This window comes from Felis catus, chromosome C1 (assembly GCF_018350175.1).
Source record: "Felis catus isolate Fca126 chromosome C1, F.catus_Fca126_mat1.0, whole genome shotgun sequence".
In the NCBI taxonomy this organism is placed as follows: Eukaryota; Metazoa; Chordata; class Mammalia; order Carnivora; family Felidae; genus Felis; species Felis catus.
In genome coordinates this window covers 77,811,246-77,832,023 of record NC_058375.1, presented here as the reverse complement: position 1 = coordinate 77,832,023, position 20,778 = coordinate 77,811,246, and the positions used below count along the sequence as shown (strand labels likewise).

The following is a 20,778-nucleotide window of genomic DNA, read 5'->3' as shown; positions in this document are numbered from 1 at the left end:
TGAAGGTGTGCATGAAGGAGCTTTGCTAAAAAGTGGGCAGGAGGGTGTGATCAGTTTACTGGAGGATTTAGAATTTTTATATCGAGCCCGAGGTAACCAAATAAAAACCCAACTCCTCCAGAGACCTAGAAAGTTTGCAGGACGTAGTTTGAGGGAGCGAACCCCTGCAGCTAGCGAACCCCTGCAGCTAGCGTCCGCGGACCCCCACCGCCCGCAGGACTAAGACACCCACTCGCCGCCCCACCTCGGGCGCGCAGCAGCCCGGCCGCTCCCCGGTGCTCCTCCTCTCCTCCACCACCCTCAGCCCAAAGGGAAACGCTGGCTCCAGCAGCGCTCGGGGCTCATCCATCAGCCGGGGAGGAAAAGGGGGAGGGGGAAGGGGCGGGCGGCGGGAGGAGGAGTTTCTCCGCAGCGCGGAGCCCTCGGTGGGGCGGCGGGGGAGGAGCGCCCCTCCCCCCGCGCGCTGATTGCTGCGGCGTCCCGCCCGGCCCCGCCCGCGTGTGTGTGTGAGGGAGAGCTATAGCGCTGGGTCGGCCCGATGGGGGTAATCGAGGGTTTCGGGGACGCGGAGTGGCGCTTTCCTCTTCCCAGTGAGTGAGGGAGGGCATTCGGCGGCTCTCGTGCTCGGCCACTTTCCCTGGACGATTCCCGGAGCTCCCTGCAGGAGGTGAAAGTCCCGGCGGGTCCGGATGGCGTAGTTGCGCCGCGGCGCAGCAGCTGCTGGAGCTCACCGCCGCCGAGAGCTGGGCGGGGAAACTTTCCTCCGCGTTCCTCCGACTTGCGGCGGGTGGATCTCTGCGTGACACGCCGCCTCCGAGGTACGTGCGGGCCCGGCCCCGCGGCGCTATAGCCCGTGCCGGGACGCCCCTGGCCGCGCCACTAGCCCTGCACACGTTCCGGCCTCGGGCTCTGCAGGCTGCGCGGTGCCTGTCGGCTCTGCACGAGGCTCCGTGTCTGTTCACGGCCGGGGTCGCTCCGGCCGCACGGACCCCTCGGGCTCGGGAGGGCGGCGTTGGTCCAGCACTGTTTACGCTCAGAGGAGCCGCGACCCGTGGCCAGCGGTGCGTGGGGAGCGGCCGTCTTGGGTCGGGTGGGCAGCGCTCCCGGCGATGCGCTGTCCTGGGGAAGACGTCTCCTCCTCCACGCCTGTCCTCACTCTTCCTCTCCACGGTTTTTTTTTTCCGACCCCCGCGGGGCGCGCCGGCCACTTACCCCGGGGCGCGTGACAGCGTCGGTGGGAAAGGTTTGTTGTGGGTTTGCACTCAATTGCAGTTGCAGAGGCTGCGCCCAGAGACTCGCGCACCGACGGGAGCTGCGCTCCCCTCAGCCGGCGCCCTCCGGGTGTAGTGAGGGCGGCGCGGAGCGCTGCAGATCCGGGCCCCGCAGAGAACGCGCCCCCCTGTTAACGGATTAGCCCCTTACCCAGTTCATTTTGAAGGCTTCCCTTAGCATCTTCATTTGGTGAGAACAAACTGGAAATCTTGGGCTGTGGCTACAAGAATCTGCTTGCAGACTTGTTATTAAAGTGGGCATTTGCCCGCTTTCCAGAATCACGTAGTGCAGGGAGTCGGCGTGGTCAAGCGGGAATTACCTTGGCACAGTGGAACTTAGTTTAGTGTGTACCAGAAGAGCTGAGAAAAGAAAATCACTCAATATCCTTAGCTGTGAAATGGGAATAATAATAGGTCTGGTCTCATAAAGTCACTGTGAGGATTGAATGATTTAGTATGTGTAGAGTACTAGAACCGTGCCTGGTGCCGAGCAAGCGCTACACAGGTGTGAAAGCTGCTTGTCCGGAGACGGAGGTGATGGGAAAAGAGCAAAGAGGGTGAAGGATGCTAGGAGTGACAGCCGGAGATGGGGAACCAGGCATTTTCTGAACATCTGCCATCTAAGAAAAGTAAGTGAGCGGTTTGGGTGGAAAGAATCATCTAGAGGTAACAAAGCACATGCCAAGCCCTTTTAGTTGTCCTGAAATGGTACGTTAAGGCTGCAGTTACTTCACTGTGAAATCAGCTATTTCTCTCTAGTAATAATAGCTACCGTTTATTGAGCCCATGTCACTCTCCTGCATGCCTTGAGGACCATTTAAACCTCATACCAACTCTGTGGTAAAAACATTATCAGGGCCATTTTACAGATAAGACTGTAGAGGTTAGTAATTTGCCCAAGCTAACGCATAACTTTCTGTTAGTTCTGACTCCAGAGCTAACTTAGCCAGGGAGAGCTAACAAGTGCAATCAGATTTGTGTGGGGTGAGCCCAGGCATCTTCTGTTGTTCAGGTTCCCGTTTGAGTTGGACATATCTCTTGAAACAGTAATAAGGTATCTGTAATTAATTTAGGTGATATACTTACTGGGATGCCAAATTACAGCTCTGAAACTGGATCCAAGTAATTAGAAACAGAATCTTGATTTGGATTAATTCATATGAATATTTATTCTTAATTTCTTTTATTCTCTACACATTGTCAGAGTTACTTGGCTTCCTTAGGAAACAGCTTGGGGTTGGCACAGGAGGCAGGGAAATAATTCTTACCCCCTTAAGGGCTATTAAAATGAAATTGATTTCATGCCATTGTGTCAGTTAAAGGATGTTGCTCTGTTTCTTGGTGTTCTCTGCTTTTGGCTTGAATTCTGCATTGTTTAGTGTTTCAAGGCTTCAGCATAGTTTCAGCCCTTCACTTTGTCTTTGTCATTTGTCAACTTTAATTTTTCCTGTTTTGATGGAATCTGACCATTACATGGCAGCTTTGCTTAACAACTGTTGATCCAGCTCATGTTTTTAAATATAAAAATCACCAACTTACTTTTGAACCCCAGCACTTCAAAGGCAACCCTGGGGGAATTCACTGTTATTTTGAATATTAGCCAATAGGGGGAGTATAACACACTATTGATGTCTGTCAGACACTTAAACCAGTTTTTAGGGTATTAAAAATACATTTAAGAAGTGGGAAATGTGGCTTTATCTAGCGAAATCACCAAGTTGCTTTCTGAGTTTACACTGGAAAACTGGGTTTAATTTCAACTGATTATAATAAGAATGACCTTGAGGACCAGGCCTATATGTTGGATATATGTCAACTCTCTCATGGCTGGACAGATATTAAATACACGTGCATGTAGTTTTTTCCATTTGTTTCCCCTAAGAAGTGTATGTAAGATAATTTTGTGTAATTTGAACAATATTTCAATTATCCAGGAGAACTGGGAGTCCAGAGAGATCCATTTTGTATCCTTTTGTAATGGTCCTCATTTGTCTTTTGTAGAAAATTGGATGTAGTGAGTTTGTTTTCGGGAAGGTTGGTACACTCACAATCCTGTCATTATAATTCTTCATTAGCATCTTCCAAGTGTAAGACTGAGGGATTGTTATCCTGAGTAGCAGCAATTCTAGGCATTCTTCAGAGGCTTATATTTTGGTACATAGTAATAGTTCAGACGTATTGTATTTGTCTTGTAGAGGTGTGACGTGTCTATAGACACTGATATTGTAAATAAAATATAAACATTATTTAAGAATTAACATGCCTGGGGGCACCTGAGTGGCTCAGTCCGGTAGTTGTCCGACTTTGGCTCAGGTCATGATCTCACTGTTCCTGCGTTCAAACCCTGCGTCCTCCTCTAGGCTGGTGGTGCAGAGCCTGCTTGGGGTTCTCGCGCTCTCCTCCCTGTTTCCCCTCCCCCGCTGGTGCTTTCTGTCTCAAATTTTAAAAAACTTAAAAAATTAACGTGCCTGGAAAAACAGTTAAACTGACTTTTAAGCAAAGTTTTCAATCTTTGGCTGCAGTTTGGTAGGCCAGTTTCCCTCCTCCTCCTCCTCCTCCTTCTTTGTTTATTTATTTATTTTGAGAGAGAGAGAGAGAGAGTGTGTGTGTGTGTGTGTGTGTGTGTGTGAGTGAGTGAGTGAGTGAGTGAGTGAGTGAGTGATTGGGGGCTGGGAGGGAAGGGCAGAAAGGGAGGGAGAGAGCGTGATGTGAGCCGATACCTTGACTGTGAGATCATGACCTGAGCTGAAATCAAGAGTGGGACGGATGATCAACCGACTAAGCCACCCAGGTGCCCCAGTTTGTTTCTTGTGTATTAGGTAGTTTTGACTTTATTTCATTTAGCAAGTTAGGATCATGTGGATCCTTTTAAAAAATAACTTTAAAATTTAGTCTCTTCTTTGAAAATCTCAGCATTGCAGAAGCTACTTCAGATTAGCATTTTATTTAGGATTTAACTTAATTTTCTATGCTCTCATGTAGTTTACACTCCTTTAGCAAACATTTTTCAAACCCCCTACTCCTAATAGGCTTCTGGTTCCTAGTCTTGGAGTTGGCGAATTAGCTGTCCTCTTTCAAGCCTCTGATAGCAGGGGGCCAAGATGCCTTAAGGCTTCCTAAAGCTTTGTCTTGGAAAGCCTTTATAGATTGACAGAATTGGTTAAAGGAAGGGATTGTCCAATTCTTTTTAAGACTCAAAGGAATTAGGGGTGCCTGGATGGCTCATTCAGCTGAGGGTCTGACTCTTGATTTCGGCTTAGGTCCTGATCTCACGGCTCATGGGTTGGTGCTGACAGTGAGGAGCCTGCTTGGGATTCTCTGTCTCTCTCTCTCTGTCTCTCTCTCAAAAATAAGTAAACTTAAAAAAAAAAGATTCAAAGTAATTAATCTTTCCCTTTTGCATGCAAACTTAGTTGTAGCTTGTGAAAGTCAGGTGAGTTTCCTGCAGGGAGAATCTGGGCCTAACCTCTCAGGGAACTCAAAGTGTCCTTTTGAGTATGCTGCTAAGGTGATCTCTGCTGACTTCTTTAGTACCTAAGTGATCACCAATTTCCTGGGATCATAAATCTGTGGAAAGTTCTGACTTTACATTTCAGGCTTAACAGAACAGTTAGAATTCAGACTGATAAGTATTAACATTGCTGTAATATATTTTTCTGGATGAATTTGCTGTCGTCATTTTGAATTATCCCTATTCTTGACAATCTATCTTGAACATGTTTTTTTTTGTTTTTTTTTTTTCCCTTTGTTGCTATTGGACAAAAACTAATTATAATTGTCAGGTTCATTAGTTAATGAGGACAGCCTTCCCTTTTTTTTTCTTTCTTTTGCTCTTAACAACTATTTGAAAAACGATTTTGTTACTTTTATTCTGTGTATTGGAGCATTTTCCTTGTGTTTTTTTAACTTGAAATTTTGAAACTTAAGAAATATTAACTACTTTTTGAAATTTGCATAACTCAAGTAAGCAAATGTTTTTAAGGATCTTTAACTTATAAGTAACCTTGTATCACCTGTAGGAATATTGACAGTTTGCAATGTAAAAGTAATTTGCGGTTATATGAAAAACTAGCCTTTCACAAATAACAGTTAGCCTTTAACAGTTTCAGCAAGAGCTGTTGTGGTTTTGGAAGAAAATTACTGCACCAAGATACACGGCAGTAATTTCTCTGGTTCCACATCTTCAGAGCTAATACTTGGAATGATACAGCATTGTCTCTTTGCAGCATTGCATAAAACAAAAGCTATTGCTAATTTGTTTGGTTTCCAGTCAAGCTGAAATAACACAGTTTGGAAGGACTTTATAAAAAATGATCTAGGTCCATTTCCTGGGCTCTGTTCATTTCTGTACCTTTTTGAAATACAACATTTGTTAACGGACATTGAGCTTTCTTTTCTCTGTTTGCAAAGCCCTTGCTAAAGATTTAGGACAGATTTCCAAGCAATTTTCCTTCTTTCAGAGAGAATAGTGATTTTTATACCAACCAAGATGTGCACAGTATTTAGTGTTTGGAACATTTGTAAAAATTCTGCATGAGGCCACTCTCATTTGGACCTTACACACTTTTTTTTTTATTCTTTAGTTTCCTAGGCCAACCATCAAGACTTATAGAAGGACAACTAAGGACATCTTTATTTAATTTATTTAATCTTCAATTATTATTGAAGGTCTGAAACAAGAGCCCTAGAGTTATGCCCTCAGGCCATCCTGATATCTCCTGCTTAGGGTAATTGCAGGGGGGAAGAAAAAAAAGATTAACACTAGTGTTTGTGTTGAAAGTTTCTTCAAGTCTGGGAAGAGGACTCTGAATAAGAGTAGAGCGTGGCAAAGTTCATTTTTAGGATTTACTGTTAAATTGTTGCCACAATAAAAATTTAAGATAAAATCTAAAATGCAAGCTCTATCTCTATGAGAAAGGCTGGTAATACAGAAGCATATGGTCTCCTTGCGTTTTGGGCACTGGACTCCAGGGGGAAGAGGGTCAGAGTAAGGTGCTGTTTGTGGAGGAAGAAGCACCTGCTGGCCTTTCCTTCCAAGTACCATAATTCATTTCCCTGGTACATGCTGAAGGTCAGGATTTTGTGTGAAATTGCAAATGGAACATTTGTAAAAACACGTGTAAGTTGATTAGTCCTTGAAAGAATGATCTGTAGAAAACAGTCTTTACAGATACTAGTCCTTGAGCTTTCCTGTTGATCGGATTGCCCTGTGAGACAAGGGCTGCAGTGTGACAGGTGAGATGACTAACCTCCATTGATGGGTAAGGACACCAGATGGACCAGGTGGATGGTCTACCAGAACTTTGGATTTCTTGTTTTGTTCTTACTGTTTTATTAATGGAAACTTGGTGAATACTTAATTTCAACTTGGCACATGAAAAGATTCCCTTTTGAGAGTATACTTCTATTAGCATTTTTAGTGTTTTATGTGTCTTGACAGTATGAAATTGGTCAATGAATGCAAAAATACACGGGTGTGTATTTGCAAATTTCATTTCATCATTCACTGTATGATGGTTGCTGGAGAAGAATGTGGCTCCCCTCCTCCCCCATAATTAGAAGGTTATTTTAGGTGAAATACTTAGATTCCAATGTGATACCCAAGTCCTTTTGTGTGGTATTGCCTGTGTTGTTATACGTGATCTCTTTTTCTGTTTTTCCTTTAAAACAAAACATACTCAAACACAGAACTCTCTTCTGAGTGTCCATAAAGAATAAATGTCTCCTTTTGTTATATTAGACTTTGTGCAGTTGGCTGGCAAATTAACTTCAACTTTGAGGGAAAGCACCACTGACTCATTACATACATTTTGTATTATTACATTGTAAGGTCTTCCCTATGTGTGTGGGAGAAGTTTCTGATCTTCTAAATCAGCATTGTGTACTATTGTTGGTCTGTCTCCTTTTGTCAAAGCCTTTCTGAGCAGACATTGCTTAGTTTTTAAATTTTTTATAGAGATTGCTACCTGTCATCGTATTCATAATATACCATCTGAATCGTGAAAAAAACATTTAAGATAACAGCCAACTTTGTGAAGGCACTCCTGTCTTTTTCTTTTGACTTCATCATACTCATCCATGACAATTGTTGCATCATGTTTTTGGAGCCTGAGGAAGGATGACCTACTTTGATACATTTCATATTCTTTTGTATTTATGCCTTTTTCAGTTTGTGGCATCTTTATTTCATTATTAGAGTGGTTGCTTTCTAAGATATTCAAGATTTTCATTTCATTCAGTGTGTGGGCAAACAAGGAGTTTCCTGTAGAACCCGTCCTACTAAATTCTTAAAAATAGTTCCAGAAGGTACCCCATTTAGATACCTTGTTGGGTGGAGGGCTCTTGGTAAAGTTCAAATGGGAGATAATTGAACACAAAGCAGGATTCTGTTTAGTTTAACCAGGTAGAAAAGGGAAAGTAGCATCTAATTCATTAGGACAAAATTCACTTTTGTATAATAATGAGGGATTTAAGTGTTTTCTTTGGAATTAATATATACTTTAACTACTTAAAGGTATAGGTAAAAGGTTTGCAAAAGAAACTTTGCTAAGGCTGAGGTTCTGGAGTTGGCAACTCCTGTAACCCCAAAGATCCTGTTCTCTGAAGCCAGGAAAAAGCGGTCTGTTTCCAATTATATATCACAAAAATAGGAAAATTAAGCCAAGAAAAATGATCATTTGGGGGTTGGGCTGCTTTTTTGTAGAGGGTAAAGGAGGAAAGACTATAGATGAATATTTTTTAAAAAATCTGTCTTTTCTGGTTGGCTTTCAGAATTTTCTCAAGTGTTCTCTATTGGAAATGAAGAATAATTTTGGGATTAAAGACTCCTCCTTCAGTTCCTTTTTGTTTCTCACAGAGCAAATGGAAGAGTAGTCAGGCAGCTTCTGCTGACACGAGGGTGTTTGGTCCCAGTGTTCTGGGACCTGGCTGGTATTTTTGGTAAAGCCTTTTCCAGTCTGAATGGTGCCACGCTATGGGCTCCCAACATCATACCAGGTAGTTGGTGCTGTGTTTTTTTGGTACACGTTTTACCAGACTTGAATGGAAATGTGGTCCCTGATGCCGAGCATCATTCTGCTGGTGAAGAAAGAAAGGCTAGGGATGCTGGTGTGAGAAGCCTAACTGGAAGCTGGATGATGTGTGGGTGCATATAGTGTCCTCAGCACTTGTCAGAAGCACCTAGCCTTTCTGAGTGCCTACGGCTGGTTTCAGGATTAGTGGTCCTGTGAGACCCAGGTGTTAACTAAGAAATCTCCTTTCTACCACCAGAAGATCACCCCCAGCAGGTCTTAGTTCCTGTTTCTCACACCTTACACCTCCACAGAGTGTTGAATAAAACTTTCCTAATGGTACAGAATCTTTGGTAACAACACAGTTTGTCGGGGCTAGTGGTGTTTGGCTATTGGCTCATTTTTTCTCACCTCCTATTGAAGTCCTTGGCCTGCTGCAGGCCGGCTCCCACACCCACCATACGAAGGCAGGGTGTGAGAAAAGGTGCAAAGTGTGAAACTTGTGCTTGCTTTAAGTGGTGTCTGCATTGTCCTCTCTCTGGGGCCTTTGCTGCTTAACTCTTGTCTTTCCCCCACCTTTTTATCATCTTAGTTTCCTTGGAGCTCCTTCTTCCGGTTTTCTCCTTACCTTCTCGATCTCTCTTCACGTTGCCTTTCCAGTGCTTGATTCCTATGTGTTGGCATTCTCCGAGGTTTTATATTTTCCCTTTCTCTTCTCTTCTCTTCTCTTCTCTTCTCTTCTCTTCTCTTCTCTTCTCTTCTCTTCTCTTCTCTTCTCAGTTTGCATATAGTTGCTCGTATTTCCATGCCTCAATGGCCATGTTTCTGCCAGTAACTTCCAGTTTTATATTTCATACCTTTATTTCCAGTAGCTACCTTGTTGTTCTGTAGGTCTTTCTGTTAAAAGCAAGTCCCAAACCCAACCTACTATTTCTCTGTGCTCTCTAGTCTCAATCCTTTATTTCCTGTGTCAGTAAATGGCACCAGTTACCAGGCTAGGAGCCTCAGGCACACTAAACTTGCTTCTGCTTACTTCCCTGAGCCGAGTGATACCAGTCACGTGTAGCTTACCTTTAGCAGATCTCAGTTGACATTTTCTTTTCCCTTTCCAAATCATCATCTCACGTGCACTATTGCAGGGGTCTTCCAGTTGGTTTTCCTGGCTTCATCATCTCTATCTTCATCTTTTTATCCATTTTGGTTGGAACCTTCTAAAACACAGATCTGTGTTTTCATTTCTTGCATTTTATTTTAAAGTTTATTAATTTTGAGAGAGATTGAGAGAAAGAGCATGTGTGCATGTGCAGGAACTAGAGAGGGGTTGAAAGAGAGAGAGAGAGAGAGAGAGACAGACAGACAGAATCCCCCCAGGCTCTGCACTATCCACACTGAGCCCCTTGAGGGGTTCAGTCTCATGAACTGTGAGATCATGACCTGAGCCGAAATCAAGTGTGGGGCATTTAACTGACTGAGCCACCCAGGCACCCCATGTTCTTTTGGATTTTAACGTTTTTTGTTTTTTTAATTTATTTTTGAGAGAGACAGACAGAGCATGAGCAGGAGAAGGGCAGAGAGAGAGGGAGACACAGAATCCAAAGCAGGCTCCAGGTTCCGAGCTGTCAGCACAGAGCCCAACGTGGGGCTCAAACTCACGAACTGCAAGATCATGACCTGAGCCGAAGTCAGATGCTTAACCGATTGAGCCACCCAGGCTCCTTTTGCATTTTATTTATTTATAAAAAAAAAAAAATTTTTTTTACGTTTATTTATTTTTGAGACAGAGAGAGACAGAGCATGAACGGGGGAGGGGCAGAGAGAGAGGGAGACACAGAATCAGAAGCAGGCTCCAGGCTCTGAGCCATCAGCCCAGAGCCCGATGCAGGGCTCGAACTAATGGACCGCGAGATCGAGATCGTGACCTGAGCTGAAGTGGGACGTTTAACCTACTGAGCCACCCAGGCGCCCCTCCTTTTGCATTTTAAAAGTCACTGCTCTTCCATTATCTTTGGCGGAAGATGTCTGGTTATTAATAATGTAGCCTCAGCTGCTTTTTCAAGCCATTTCTCCTATGTCTCCCTAAACCTCTCTCTTCCCATACCAGAGCCCTTATGGATTACAGAGCATGCTGGGTGCTCTCAGGCTCACCTAGCATATCTTCCCTTCCTTTCTCTGGTGGTCTCCCGCTTACTCATGCAAGGTCTCTATCTGCGTTGTCAGAGTCTGTAGGGAAGCTACACATGGCTCTTCCTGGCAGGTGGTTGGTTGCATCTTCCCTTAATTTATTTTACAGCACTTTTGCTACCTCTGGAGAACTTATTTTGTTTGTCTGCCAGATTGTGGACTTTCCTAGAGCATTATCATGTCTCATCATCTCTGTATCCTGGGAGTGTGGCATGGGCTTGGTATATAATATATATTATCACATTGAATTCTCCAACTCAGTTCCACTTCAGTTAAAGGTTTGGAGAGAGGCAAAGCTTACAGTGGATGTGAACTGTAACCATACAGAAACTGCAAAGGAAATAAACTCAGAATCATAGAGTTTAAGGTTAGAGTGGGGGTTAGAAATAATCTTCTTTAAGTACCTTGAAAGATGAGAACAGGGAGGTTACATGCCCTGCCCAAGATCACACTCTGCCCAAGATCAGACCGCTGGGGAGTAGTGCTTTTTTTAAAATTTCTCTGCAGTATACTCCACCCAACAGCCAAAATGGCCCCGATGAAGCCTAAGTCAGATCCTGTTATTCCTTTGCTTAAAACACTCTAATGTTCCTATCTTAGAGTAAAAGCCAGAATCCTTACAATGATCTGTAAAGCCCCACACAACTAGCCATCACTCCCTTGTCACATCCATTACCTTTTTGATCTCATTCCTGTGCTCTCTGGTTCACTCACTGTGCTCCAGCTTCCTGGCCTGCTGTCTGTTTCCTAACCATGTCAGACATGCTGTTTCAGGACCTTTGCATGTGCTGTTTCCTTTGCTTGAAATATTTTTCTCTCAGATATCCACAGAGTTCATTTCCTGTAAGTCCTTACCCCAACAAAGAACCAAACCAAAGACCCCAAATATTTCCTTCCCTCTTCTCTGCTTTGTTTTCTTAGCATTTATCTCTATCTCAGACACAATTTTATATTTTGTTTATAATTTATCGCCTCTGACTAGAAGGTAAGCTCCATGAGGGCAGGGATTTTGGTATGTTTTGTTCCATATTGAATCCCTGTACCTGGAACAGTGCTGGCATGGAGCAGGCACTTGGTAAATATTCGTTAGATGAATAAATGAATGAGAAGATTTTGTGGATTTCTTATATCTCCCGTTAAATGTACACTTATGGCATTTCAAAGGGAAAACTATCAGATCTGTCTAGAAGGAGGAAAATCTGACGTTTAAAATGCCTCATTCAAGACCTGTCATACTAGAACATTGACCTCTTTTTAATTGACTGAAAACAGCAATCGTGGGCTCTCCCCAGCCTTACAAGTGGTTTGGGAAGACTCCCAGTTTACCTCTCACAGGCTTGGGCTTGCTGTGGTTTCTCTCTGCCTGTGATTTGCCCTTTAACCCATTGGGCTGCATAGATGAAAAGTAAACATAGCATTAAAGAAAAGAGCACGGGGAGAGGGTATAGGGCAGAGGAGCAGAATTTCCCTGCGGCCCTGACATCTTCCCTTGGCTCTGGGCCCATCCACAGGGCCACTCACCGACCTTCCTGAGTTGCTTCGGGGTACGCTCTAAGGAATAGTCTGGAGCCGGCTGGGCCAGATGACTCTTGAATTTGCTTTGATGTTCTAATTTCTTTGAAAAGAAAGTTAAGTTTAGGCCAAAGGGACAATGGAGAAACTTTTTTTTTCTTTTTTTTTTTAAATTTTTTAAATTAAATTACCATCTTCATTTTGAAGAGAAGTTTTAACCCTTCTGAAGACAGGATTGCAGTTGAAATTACTGCCTGCTTCCGTCAGTGATGCTAGTGAGGAGTTAAGACTGGTGGGATCTGTTTTATGAAACCAGTGACTTAAATCCAAGGGACAGTAAGTTACAGTTCTGAAGAAGCATTTGATTCTTCAGGGTAGGGGTTATGTTGAAGGAAGAGCATAATTTGTATTAGTGTAACAGTGTTGTTAGAGTCATTTGCCTCCTGCCTCTTTTTTTTTTTTTTTTAAGTTTATTTTTGAGAGAGAGCGAGAGTGCAAGTACATGCAGGGAAGAGGCAGAGAGAGGGAGGGAGAGAGAGAGAGAGAGAGAGAATCACAAACAGGCTCTGTACTGTCAGTGAGGAGCCCGTTGTGGGACTCAAACTCACGAACCATGAGATCATGATTCAGTAACCGTGAGATCACGACCTGAGCTGAAATCAAGAGTCTGAGGATCAACCATCAACTGATCAACCAGACTGAGCCACCCAGGTGCCCTTCCTCCTACTCTTTTTGTGATAACATCATTATGGTTCCTCATCAGGACAGGAAGCCCAGCTAAGGAAGTCAAAGGCTTAGGAGGAAGTTATTGGCCATGTACAAAGCTAACAGCATAATTTAACCCTTGGATTCAAAACTATCAAATTGAGAATAAATTGTCTTGAATGGAGATGTTATCAATGACCTGGTTAAAAATCATCATCACTACCATTTCCTGAACCCTAGGAACATACTAGGTATTAACATAAAGCATTAACACATGCTTTACGTGTTACTAATTTACTTAATTCTAATAACAGCCCCCTTAGGAAAATAGAATCATTATTTCTATGTTATAGATGAGACTTGGAGGTAAGTTGCTCATAATTCCACTGCTAGGAAGAGGCAGGGCAGGGATTTGAGGGCCTGGGGCAGGGTTTCCCAACACTTCGCACTACGCTATATGTAATCTCCAACAACACATCAAGCACACGCTTTATATTTACTAACTGCACTGTCTGCGACGCTTTTCTTTCCGATATTGTCATAGCTCTGTCTTGCTCTGTCATAGCCCTGTCCCTGGGCTCAAATGTCGCCTCATCTGAGAGGCCCTCTAAAAAGGTTTCTGGTAACCAGTTCCCGTGTGTGTGTGGGGCTGTCTTCCCACACACCACTAATTCTGACACTATTTACTCTCTACCTGGAGAGATAACATTCGATTCCACAGTCCCACAGGACTGCCTTCTGCTTGACGGGTCACAAGCCCAGGCTGCAGGTTGGAGATTCCCACAACCCCTCCTTGGGTTTGATTAACTTGCTAGAGCTGCTCACAGAACTCAGAAAAACATCTTACTTACTAGATTTCTGGTTTATTGTAAAAGGATATAACTCAAGAATAGCGAGACGGGAGTGATACACAGTGCAAGGTGTGGAAAAAGGGCATGGAGCTTCCATGTTCCCTGGGCAAAGCACTCTCCCCAGTCTCCAAACCCCATCCTTTTGGGTTTTTACAGAGGCTTTGTTACATAGGCATGGTTGATTAAATCTTTGGCGATTGGCAGTTGAGTCAACCTCCAGCCCCTCTCTGAAAAAGAACTGAAAGTTTCCACCCTCCAGTGAGCTGTTGGTTCTCCTGGTAAGCAGCCCCCATCCTGAGGTAGGGTCCAGAAGTCACCTCATTAACACAACAAAAGACACCTTTATTCCTGTCATCACTTAGGAAATTCCAAGGATTGTAGGAACTTTGTGCCAGAATCAGGGACTAAGACCAAATGTGTATTTCTGGTTATAAATCACAATATCACAACTTCCGTGACCACCCTAGGTCTAAAATAATATTCCTCCTCTCGGCACTCTTCTCTCCTTAACCTGCTTTATTTTTCTTTCATAGGACTTCGATCACTTGACACATTACAAATTTGTTGTCTTTCTCCCCCATGAGAAGGTAAGCTCCGTGAAAACAGTGCCGTGTTTAGTTCATTGCTATGTCCCCAGCTTCCCCAGCACTAGCCTGGCACGTGGTAGGTGCTAATAAATGTTTAGTGAGTGAATGAATGAAGTGAAATAAAACCACCCATTGAGCCTTGCCTCTCTGGTTTCAAAACAAAATAACTTGTCATAGGTCGGATCGAATCATGCCCACTACAGTGCAGGACCTGGTTGGCATCTATAGAGGAGGAGCTCCCATTTGTAGTGTTAAGAGAATCAGACAAACCTGGGCTCCAAATCTGGTGCCAGGACTTAGTAGCTGGTGACCCTGGGGCTGTTGAGTGTCTTGAAGCCTCACATTTCTCACTATAAAGTATATTCTTGGGTTGTTGAGAGGATGAAATGAGAAATTGTGAAAAACGCAGTAGGTGCTCAATAGATGGTAGCTGAGTATTTTGTGGGGTCAGAAGAGGAAAGCAGGGTGTTAGCCTCTACTAGGAAGGGGAACGTGGAATAAAAACATGAACAACCACAGAATAATTACAAAGCAGCATGCGGACAATTCTTGGCTGTGCTACAAACTAGCTGTGTAACGGTGGGCCAGTCACCGAGCCTTTCTAATTCCTGGTTTGCTAATCTGTGAAATTAGAGGGCTGGAGTAGATGTTATCTATTTCTAACATTCTGGGTTGGCTCTGAGTAGAAGATAACACGGAACAAATTATCCACAAAATGTCAAGGAGACTGTGTTCGCAATGGAATGGGATTAATTAGAATGTTTTTTGGAATGAGGTGAGGGGGATGAGTAGAGTTCTTGGAGTTTTAGGAATAGAGTAAAAATGGCAGTTTTGATAAATTGGGCAGATGTGACAATATTTAGGTTTTGTGTGTGTCTACATTGCTCAGAAAATAACGATTTAAATATATTTTGTTGGGGCACGTGGGTGGCTCATTCGGTTAAACATCTGACTCTTGATTTTGGCTCAGGTCATGATCTCACGGTTTGTGGGATTGGACCCTGCGAGTGGGGCTCTGCATTGACAGTGTGGAGCCTGCTTGGGATTCTCTCTCTCCTTCTCTCTCTCTACCCTTCCCCCTGCTCATGTGCTCTCTCTCAAAATAAACTTAAAAAATATTTTTGTTTATATCAGCTATGTATTAAAAGTAGTTACTATAGTCTTAGTATTTTATTTACACTTAGGTTGTCAAATTGAATGTTTTTCTTGGCTAATACTTTCCAGTTTTGTTAAGTCATTCGTGCTAGCCATTACATGACCATGTATTTCAAATTTCCACAAGTGTGTTTGAAGTCTCATTTTATAGGAGGGATTCAGGATTAGTTGTTAGTACATATAATGACAATTATAAGTACGGTATAGAACAAAAGATTTTCTTGTTTAATCTCTTCGTATTAGAGATGAAGAAATTAAAGCCCAGAATGGAGTGGCTTGTCTAAGCTTGTAAAACATGTTGATGCCAGAACTCCTGTCTTTCCTGTTCCTTTGAAGCTGCCTGAGATATAGGTTCTTTCTTATACACAGCTGTTATTTGTCAGTTTATCATTTATTATTGAGAAATGTTTTGATAATTCACCATCTTTCCATCCTTTTAGCTGTAATGTACAGAATTGTGTTTGATACTGGTTACCCATTATGGTACCTTCATTGGATGCCTACTATATGCCAAGTAGGTAGACTACTGCTACTAGCCGGGAGACTGCAGTCCTTCTTTCTAGAGTGAACAGATGTAGGAAAGCCATGCCTGGAAGGAAATAATCACATAAACATCTATCTGCAGAGTTGACTTGAACTACATTCCAGGTGTCTAAGTTCAACTGTGTCTGAGGGAATCATAGGAGGCTTCCTTAAAGAAGTAATGCTTACACACAGAGTTGAGACCTGAAGATGTTAGTAAGTGGCTGTGTTAGGGAGATTACAGAGCATCACTGAGTTCTGACAGGGTTGGAACGTTGCTTCTGAAAGCAAGGGCTTGGCCCTTTTGTGGGACTGAATTGAGGCAGGTGTGGCTGGAGCATACAGAGGATGAGGTCAGACTAAATAGGCAACATCCAGCAGTCATGGGAAGGGTTTTGGTCTTTATTCTTGACAGCAGTGGGTGACTACTGAAGGATTTTAATTTTTTTTTTTAATTTTATTTATTTATTTATTTTTTACATTTATTTATTTTTGAGAGACAGAGTGAGACAGAGCACGAGCAGGGGAGAGGCAGAGAGTGGAGACACAGAATCCAAAGCAGGCTCCAGGCTCTGAGCTGTCAGCAAGCACAGAGCCCACTGCGGGGCTCGAACCCATGAACCGTGTTTCATGACCTGAGCTGAAGTCGGATGCTCTACTGACTGAGCCACCCAGGTGCCCCAGGATTTTAATTTCTAATGTTTCACATGCCTCAGCTGCTGAGCCCTTTCTTTACCAAATAATCAGTTAAATAATTGAAATGTTGTCTATTAAGGGATTACCCCCATTTAAGAGAAATAATGTTTTATTGGAAGTCAGTGGAAAGAAAGAAAAAAATGTGCTAAATTGTAATTAGCAGACTAGAATAGTCTATTGCTGAAGTATTTATTCTGAATTCATTTATTTGCAGAATCCCTGTGAATGTAAATAAATGTGAATAAAATATTTTAGTAAATTACTAAATTACAAAATAGTCTAATGGAGGTCTAGTAGATGTAGCTTCCCAAAAGTTTTTTTTAATGGCCTAGTGCTTACTAGGGCCCAAGTGATGTTGACTGGTGTCCTGATACTCAGCTGTGCTGACTTTTGCTGGAATAATTAATTGCAGCTTCGTGATTCAGTAGGCCCTTTTGGTGATAGCTGATTCCTCACTCCAGGCAGCTTGGTTGGTGCCATTGCCAGCATGAGTTCCTCAGCCTCCGGCTAAACCCCTGAAGCTAAATTGGGAATGGTAAGGTAGAATTGAGGAGGGCCCTGCCGCCAGATTCCTGAAACTTACACCAGTGCTGTTGAGGCAGTCAGTCGCTTTAGCACCCTTTCGCAGCAGCTTTGCAGTATTAGGACTATCTTTAGGACTCCTATCTTGTATTGAGTTTGGAGTCATTGTTTTTTGGTAATGGAGGTATTTTTTTGAAATTCTAGATGATGAAGTCTAAAATTAATACAGATTTTTGGTATAAACTATATTATCTCACTACTAGTAGTTTGCTTGGTTTTTTGAAAGCCTAGGGGTATTTTAGCCGTAAAAAACTTCAGTGACTACTATTTAAAAAAAGTTTTTTTAATATTTATTTTTGAGAGAGAAAGAGAGAGCATGAACAGGGGAGGGGGAGAGAGAGAGAGAGAGAGACAGACAGAGTGAAACACAGAATCTGAAGCAGGATCCAGGCTCTGAGCTGTCAGCACAGAGCTGGGCACCCCACATGGGGCTCGAATTCACGGACCGCAAGATCATGACCTTAGCCGAAGTCAGACACTTAACCGCCTGGGCCACTCAGGCGCCCCACATATACATATATTTTTGATGTACTTTGGGCCAGGTATTGTTTTAGGTAACATGCCCATATTCTATCTCACATATTATAATCAGAATGTCAGATAAGGGAGTGGTAGAGGCTGTCTAGTGTAACATGTCTGGGTAAGCCAGGTTTGGAATCCCCAAGTACAGTTCTCTATTAATTAGCTTATAGTTATGAGCAACAGCAATCTTTGAATCCAAAAATATTAAGTGTGAAGGATTGTCCTTGAAATATTGCAAGGGTGGGTGAAAAATCTTTCCTTTGTGAACTTGAATAAAACGTGGTCTTTTACAGCAGTATGAAGTGCATCCCTTTCTGCTGTATTTTGCTTGGGCAGTGAGATCTGTTGTGCTTGGGATAGACAGAGGGGCTTTTAAGGACTGGCTGAAGGTCAGCCTCAAGGTAACTAAGGATTCTGGGGCCAGAGGTGTGTTGGTCATATTCTGGGTCAGGAATGAGGGTGGGCCAGGCCCTGGAGGTGCCGGGGAGAGCAGAGTCCAGCGTCTCTGAACATCTTGTAACCTCCGTGCCTCCTGCCTCCCTTCATGTGGGAGTCTTCATGTGGAATTCCTTCCCATGTGTAAGGTAGTTCAAAAGTAATTCTTCTTTTCCTGCCACTGGCAGCCACAGAATGTTGGAACTTTAATGTTAGGCCTCAGGATTCATTCTCTTTGGTAGAGATAGCCTGCTGTGACAAATAATGATAGCTCTCATGCTGTTACATGTACAGTCTTATTTGATTCTTGCAACGACCCTGTTATGTAGGGAAGGTTATTTTCTTCTAAAAAATGAAGAAACCGAGTCTCCATTCTCATCTAAAACTCTTTTCTTGTGTGATCTGCTTCTAAGAGTCTTTTTTTTTTTTAAAGATTTTATTTTTTTAATATTTATTTTCGAGAGAGAGAGAAAGAGAGCATGAGCAGGGGAGGGGCAGAGAGAGGGGAACAGAGGAGTCAAAGTGGGCTCTGCGCAGCAAGCCTGACATGGGACTTGACCTTATGAACCATGAGATCATGACCTGAGCCAAAGTCAGATGCTCAATCAGCTGAGTCACCCAGGTGCACCAAGATTTTACTTTTAATAACCTCTGTACCCAACATGGGGCTCAAGCTTACAACCCCAGGATCAAGAGTTGCATGCTTTACCAGATGAGCCAGCCGCGAGGCTCTCTGCTCTGAGAGTCTCCATGGATTTTCCATGCACTCTAGGCTCCTTTCAGTATATTCTCAATAGGGTACTCAAGAAAATGTTTATTTATTTTTATTTTTTTTCCTGTTATATTGAGATATAATTGACATAATGTTGTGTAAGTTTACGGTGTAAAACATAATGATATGTGTGTATATATAGCAAAATGATCACCACAATAAGTTTACTTAACATCCATCACCTCACTTAGTCACAGATTTTTTTTTCTTGTGATGAGAACTTTTAAGATTTACTCTCTTAGCAACTTTCAAATATGTAATACAGTATTGTTAACATGTAGTCATCATGTTGTATATTACATCCCCAGGACTTAATTGATCTTATAACTGGAAGTTTTTACCTTTTGATCATCTTCCCCCACTTCCTCCACCCCTAACCTCAGGCAACCATCAATCTGTTCTCTGTTTCCGTGAGTTCAGTTTTTAGATTCTACATATAAGTGAGCTCATAGACTGTCATATGAAATGTATGAGTTATTTCACTTAGCATAATGCCCACAAAGTCCTTCCATGTTGTTGGAAATACAGCTTTGCTTTGCTTTGCTTTTCTTTCTTTCTTTCTTTCTTTCTTTCTTTCTTTCTTTCTTTCTTTCTTTCTTTCTTTCTTTCTTTCTTTCTTGCTGAATAGTATTCCATTGTGTATATATGCTGCATTTTTTAAAAATCCATTTACCTGTTGATGGACATTTAGGTTGTTTCCAGGGTCTTGGCTATTTTATTTATTATTTTTATTTATTTATTAATTTATAATTTTTTTAATCTTTATTCACTTTTGAGAGACAGAGACAGAGCATGAGTGGGGGAGGGGCACAGAGCGAGGGAAGACACAGAATCTGAAGCAGGCTCCAGGCTCTGAGCTGTCAGCACACACAGCCCGATGCGGGGCTCAAACCCACGAACCGTGAGATCGTGACCTGAGCTGAAGTCGGACACTCAACCGACTGAGCCACCCAGGCACCCCAAGGGTCTTGGCTATTTTAAATAATACTGCAGTGGACATAAGGGTGCAGATATCTCTTTAGCACAGTGATTTCATTTCCTTTGGATGTATACCCAGAAGTAGAGTTACTAGATCATATATGGTAGTTCTATTTTTAATTTTTTGAGGAACCTCCATATTGTTTTCCATAATGTCTGTACCAGGGAAATCTTTTTTTTTAATTTTATGCCAGAGACAGAGCGTGAGCAGAGGAGAGGGATGGAGGAGAGAGAGAGAATCTTAAGCAGGCTCCATGCTCAGTGTGGAGTCCAACGCGTGGCTAGACCTGACCTGAAATCAAGAGTCAGACACTCAACCAACTGAGCCACCCAGGCCTTCCCCCTGCTTTTTAAAGTAAACTCTATGCCTAACGTGGGACTTGAATTCATGACCCTAAGATTAAGAGTTGCAACCTCTACCCACTGAGCCAGCCAAGCGCCCCTATATGGGGGAAATCTTAACCCAATGGATCATAACTCTTCCCTGCTTAAACCCTTTCTTGAACCTTATTTCTGTCTCTCTCTTTTCTTTTTTGGCTTTGCAGCCTCTTTCCCTCCAGTGCCAGGGGCCTTTAATAGTTCCCGTACCTGGAAATCTTTTAAACCTCACTGTTTTAAACCTCTACTTATCCTTCAGGTTGAGGGTACTTTTCCTTTAGAGCTCTTATCATAGCATGTAATTACAAATTTGTGAGCATTTGTGGGTTTATCCCACCAGACTTTAAGCCCATGAGGGCACAGAACGTATCTCGTTCCTTGGCTGTTATATTTCCATTGCCTGACACAGAGTAAGCAGTAACTAAAGACCTACTGAAGGAAGCAATAAAGCTCAGGAAATTAAATATCTTACCTAATGTCACAATAGGTGTCACTTCTACTAAATACAAGCTCCATGAGGGCAGGATTTTTGGTTCCTTTTTCAGTGCGGTAGCTTTGGCATCTTCAACAGCACCTGGCTCATCGTAGTATTTGTTGAATGTTGATTGCGTTTGAATGTGA

The 20,778-nt window shown here is 42.8% G+C and overlaps 1 protein-coding gene across 3 annotated transcripts in view; it reads left to right on the top strand.

The window, feature by feature from the left end:
• Window positions 1-680: 680 nt before the first annotated feature.
• Window positions 681-20,778, top strand: part of TGFBR3 (transforming growth factor beta receptor 3) — a 209,833-nt gene continuing 189,735 nt past the window's right edge. For 2 of the 3 annotated variants that reach the window (XM_003990327.6, XM_019837423.3), the window contains exon 1: window positions 692-818. The gene's annotated coding sequence lies outside the window, so the exon portion shown is untranslated. Of the gene's footprint in view, window positions 819-14,063; window positions 14,118-20,778 lie in introns of all 3 variants that reach the window. The other variant, XM_006934902.5, reaches the window with a different exon arrangement.